Source organism: Fundulus heteroclitus, chromosome 20, assembly GCF_011125445.2.
Source record: "Fundulus heteroclitus isolate FHET01 chromosome 20, MU-UCD_Fhet_4.1, whole genome shotgun sequence".
In the NCBI taxonomy this organism is placed as follows: Eukaryota; Metazoa; Chordata; class Actinopteri; order Cyprinodontiformes; family Fundulidae; genus Fundulus; species Fundulus heteroclitus.
In genome coordinates this window covers 9,927,052-9,933,051 of record NC_046380.1, presented here as the reverse complement: position 1 = coordinate 9,933,051, position 6,000 = coordinate 9,927,052, and positions in this window count along the sequence as shown.

Sequence of the window (6,000 nt, the reverse complement as noted above, 5' to 3'; positions counted from 1 at the left end):
GTAACGTCTGGTTGATTGAGCTACTAATTCTGGTCAACAGCTTAAAATTGTGCTCTCAAAGTTCAGCAGGAATAAAAAAACTGACGTTTTTTTTTTTTTTTTTTTTTCAGAGTTTGAATCCGCTGATGTAGTTAACAAGCACAGATCTGTCAGGTTACATTTTATTTCTTGTGTCAGGTTGTAGAACCTCATGTTTAGGATTTTAGGAAGTCATTTCTGGAGGCAGATGAATTTAGTTGTTTTTGGCGTGGGCAAACACTCATGCGCTCAGCGCTAAGCCTCAAGATAAATGGTTCTAAGCACAAATTGTTAAAGTTGCTCAAAGGGAATTGGTCTGATTTGGATGCAATTGGGCAAAAGTGCAGACTAGAGAAGGCCTAAGGGACGATTTGGTCGCCCACATCTAGTTAAACTTGAAGCGAACCACCCTCCACATTACCACTACTGTGTCTTTAATGTTGCCAATGCTTGGTTTATTTTTGCATTTGGTTTTTTAAAGTTAACTAATTATTAAATGATAGATTCCTTTAAAATAATAGCTCAGAATTCCTAAATCGTGGTTATATTGAAAGATCATAAGCGGCTACTGTCTTAAATGCATTTTATTGACCCTGTTAACATTTCGAACCATATGTATACCATGAGCAAAACCCTTTTAAAGCCACTATAATTACAGACATGTTACAGAGATTTATGAGGGCAGTATTTCATGAGCAATTGTCCTCCAAAGATTTGAAGTACTCCTGGGGCCCCTGTTCAGTTCCCCACGTATGCCTTGGGGTGGTTCTTGTGCAGAACAGCAACAGGCATGTGAATATTTTGCATGGGAAGAAGATGACATAACTAGAAAGGCATCAAAGGGAGCTTCTTTGGGTGTAGACAGGACATTGATGCATCACTCACCATTACCCACTCTGGACCCGTTTACATTGCTTGTGTTTTGATGCTTGTAACCAAAGAAGAAACGACTGTGTAGGGAGCCAATTATTTTTTGTTATTAATTAAATTTGTATTTTTTATGTATAATCTAGTTATCTATTTTACTTTATTGTTTGATATTTGTTTTGAGATTAAGTGTTGGTTATTTACTTTTCTTTGCTTCTGGTTAGTTATGAGCAATTTGGGTGGATTAAGGCTGTCAGTGGTAGGACCAGCATGCATCTGGATGGGCGTATGTTTTTTTTTTTTTACCAGCGCAAGAGAAGCATGGAGGAAAATGTTTGTCAATTTCTGTTTGCTTGCTTGCAAAAGAGAAAAAAAAAAAAAAAAACACAAACTAAACGACTTTACCTGGAAAATTGATTTATTTTTGCCTGCGTAAATTACTCGTCCAAGGTGCATCTGTGGCCCTTTTGGATTTTTGGAGATGTCAAAGCTGGGCCACATTAGACTGGATTATTTATGTTTTGCCCGACTGCTCCGGGAACTAATGAGATAACTGCTCTACGTTTGTGATGCCACTATCTGGCTCTGCTGCGTCCTGTAACTGGTCTGCAGCCGTACTAAAAATCCCACCTCGGTGATGCCGACAGTCCTCAAAGTGACACCTTTTAACAAAGTGGTGCCAAAATAAGAGGTAGAAGGAGATTAACCGCATTGCCGATTATTCAAATTGCCGTGTTTACTCAGCGATTGTTTACTTTGATGCGGAAGAATTTCCAGTGAAGCCTCCAGTCGCCTGTGACCCAAGGTACACTCTCCTGTGTTTTTCTTTTGATTATCAAGCCTTCATTAGAAATCAATGAGATCAGTCTCGTGTTTGCATCCAGACAGCCATCGTGTTGGAAGAAGTCAGACGGGCATAGTGTAACACAGGCCCCCCCCCCCCCCCTCCACCTCCATCACCTGTGTGCTTTTTGTGCGCCTGCCGGGTGCAACGAGGCCCTTGAATGTGGCTTGTGTATACATACAGTGACAGGGCAACCGAAGACAAATATTGACTTTCGTCTCAGCGTGAATTCTGCCAAACCTCCTATCATGTATATCTCTCGTCTCCCACCGTGCTTGTGTCAACAGTCATATGTTTGATAACTTTGCCCATCGTACCTGTCACGTCAAAGCGGTGTGAGGGGTTCAGGAAGTTTAAGTGAAGGAATTAGAAGGAAGAAAAAACAACAGGTTATAATTAAAGAAGAAGCAGTCGACCTCACAATGCAGAGGCCACGTCACTTCGCTTGGCAGCGCAGCTGAATCTCTCAGTTTTAGACAGGTAATATATAATGTAAGGAGTCGTTTTATTTCTGCTCGGTGTTATTGAGAAAGTTTGACGCACGACTCAAATCTCTGCTGGTCGTCCCTTTAGCCGCGCACTCCGCTCGCCTGCTGCTATGATTTATACTCGCAGCAGCAGGATTTCCCTTCCCCGTCAAACACAACAGATTTAGAGCTTTGATATCCCTTTAAGTAATTATCTATAATAAAATGTAATCGTGCAGTCAGACGTGGAGACAGGAAGCGGCCGTGTTTTTTAAGCACCATCTGGTAACCAGGGGATCTTGTGTCTTTGGAAGTAATTGTGACTAGATTAGGGATCGTATTTGTCTGGGTGGAGAACACTAAAGGCGTCATAAACGACGAGCAACATACGCAACCTTTGTGTGCGTGCGTGTGTGACTGAATGGTTCCTATTACAAAGAATCATTTTGTTAAATTAAAACAGCAATAAAGCGAAAAGGTATCCTACAACATCCAGTAGAAATTTCTGAAGTAAACTCTTTTTTTTTCTCTCTCCAAGTGTTGGAAAGTTTATTATTTAAATGCACATTGTTCCTAAAAAAAAATAAAAAAATAAGTTAAAACAACTCGAGATCCACAATCACGTAGCAGGGTGTGTGAACTTTTAATTGTATTCAGCTTTTGCCTAAAATGACCTGATCATAAATAGGTTACGTCCATAAAACCTCGGGAAGCTCGCATATCTGCTTATGTAGAATAGAATAATAAAAGCTTTATTAAAGGAATGTCAAGAGACTTGTCCAGGCAGTGTAGTGACATAAATAAGTGCGATACAGCTAAGACCCGGTAAAGTTGGTTTATTTGGTTTGTTGGGAGCGGTGCTTGTCATGGTCACCACTGCTGAACGGAACGACCTACCATGCTAGGTTTGAAGCAGGAGTATTTCTTTCTCTTTTGCGGGGTTAATTTTGGAGCCCTGTGTGTACATATCAGTTATCATACATTTTCTCTACATGCATTAAGGTCTCAAGCAGAGCTGGTGCCTGTCTCAGGCCCTCAGGAGGCTAAAGGTGGGGCATACCCTGAACATGCACTTGAGAATCTCCGGTTAATTTTGCATGCATGTTTTTAGACTGCAGGAGGAAAGCGGAGTGCCTCTAGAAAAACCCACCCATGCATTCTAAACATGCAAAACCAAAGATTTGGACATTAAATTAAATCTTTCCTTCATTTTTCTTATGTACTCTATTATAAACCAAGGCTTGAAAGCGGCCATTAAGGCTCTAAAGCAAGCCATGCATGAAATAACAAGGGGACAAGAAGTGTGCGATTCTGTTTTGAGCACAACAGTTCAACGACTTCAACCGCTGTGTTCAGAATAATTGCATTGTGTCTGTGAGGCTCGGAATAGGTCACGAGTTCACGGCGACTCTGGTGGCCATTATTACATTTGCATTTTCTGCAAGCTGTTCTTATCTGCAGCGCCGTCTTTCATGATGGAAATAATCAACCGATCAAGTTACGTGAGACTGAATACTTTAAAGTGACGGTGCCAACAGCACCAGGTGCAACCGAACAAACAGACCTGATAAGGAAATACACATTCAGGGTTTCAGAATGTCTCAGAAAATGAATGACAGGAAGTAAATGGAAAAAAAAAAGCTTATATTGACACAGAGAGCCACTGGAAAACTTCAGATGTAAATATAGACATTAAAAGGAATGGGATGTGGGATGAAAATCAACAAGCGGGATCATATTTCTCAGACTTTAGCTTCCCTTCATTGGCTTCCTGTTAAATCAAGAAAATAATTTAAAATTCTTCCTCTAACTTATAAAGCCCTTAATAATCAAGCTCCATCATATATCAGAGCTCTGATTACCCTGTGCGTTCCTAACAGAGCACTTTGCTCTCAGACTGCAGGCCTGCTGGTGGTTCCTAGAGTCTCTAAAAGTAGAATGGGAGGCAGATCCTTTAGCTATCAGGCTCCTCTCCTGTGGAACCAACTCCCAGTTTTGGTCCGTGAGGCAGACACCCCGTCTACTTTTAGGACTAATCTTAAAACTTTCCTTTTTTGACAAAGCTTATAACTAGAGTGGCTCATGTTACTCTGAGCTACCTTTTATAGTTTTACTGCTATAGGCCGAGGCTACTGGAGTATATCAGGATCTAATTTTCTCACTCTATAGAGTTCCACTGTTCTTCAATTATGCATTATGTGTTGTCATTTCTGCTTTAACTTTCTGTTCTCTCTCTTTTCTCTTCATAGTAGGTACACCTGGTCTGGCGTTCTGTTAACTGTGACATCATCCAGAGAAGACGGCTCACCCGCTACTACCATCTAATGTAGAACAGATTACTAGATCAATGTGTGCTTCTGTGCTTTTTTGTCTCTCTTGTTGTGTCTCTGTTCTGTCTTCTGTAACCCCCAGTCGGTCGAGGCAGATGACCGTTCATACTGAGCCCGGTTCTGCCGGAGGTTTTCCTTCCCGTTAAAGGGGAGTTTTTCTTCCCACTGTCGCTTCATGTTTGCTCAATATGAGGGATTGCTGCAAAGCCATGTACAATGCAGACGACTCTTCCTGTGGCTCTACACTTCTCCAGGAGTGAATGCTGCTTGTCGGGACTTTGATGCAATCAACTGGTTTCCTTATATAGGACATTTTTGACCAATCTGTATAATCTGACCCAATCTGTATAATATGATTGAACTTGACTTTGTAAAGTGCCTTGAGATGACATGTTTCATGAATTGGCTCTATATAAATAAAATTGAATTGAATTGAATTGGATGTATACACCTATGCGAGGTCTTCTGTCTGTCAAGCTGAAGCAGGACGATTGATGGTGCGATTGTTCTTGGTGAGCACAACAATGCCAGCGGACAAAGAAAACACACAGGACAATGTTTCTGTCTGTAGATCCTCATTACTAAACTTTATATACCAGGGTCAAAGGTGCTCAAAGGCTAAAACATATCATAAAAAAACACAACTAAACTCACCAAAAAAATATGTTGTGATTTTTTTAATACCTGCCCTACTATTTTGAGTAGGGGCATGCAACATTTCAATTAAACAATAGCCAAAGCCCTTTGTATCCTCACCCTAGAAGTACATTGTTTTTCTTTGCCTGTCCAGGTTTATGTTGGTCCGTGTTATAACAGATTTGTTTTAGTGATGGCATTAAGTAAGGTGACACAGGCATCATGCAAAGGCAAGGCAAGGCAAATTTATTTATATAGCACAATTCAGTACCAGACAATACAAAGTGCTTTACATGATTAAGATATAGCAAAATAATAAAATGTAGATAGAAAATAGAATAAAAGGAAGTAGGGATAGAATGTAGTAACAAAAAAGAACATTAAAAACAGTAAAACTGTTTAACTAGAACAGTCAAAGGCAATTTTAAACAGATGTGTTTTTATTCTTGATTTAAAGGAACTCAGGCTTTCCGCACTTTTGGGGATGTTTCTCGTGTTATAGCGTCTGTCCTATTTATCACAAGCAAGAAAGATGAAGTTTTTTTTTTTTGAACCGCCTAATGACCATTTTTTCCCTGACTTTCTCTAAATTTATCTGATGTTCTTGATGTTTGGATTTTAAAAAAATGGGCTGTCATGGGAATTTTAACTTTACAGTTTTTTTTTAAACCCACCGTTATTATTTTTGAACAAAACTTAATTTAATGGAATGCCAGTAACGTTTACAGTGAAATGTGTCTGATAGAAGTTGGAGGTATACCTAGAAAAGCGACAGTTTCCTCTACTGAGAATTCAGTGCGTATAACTGGATGCCGACAGGGAATGACGACAGCAATAA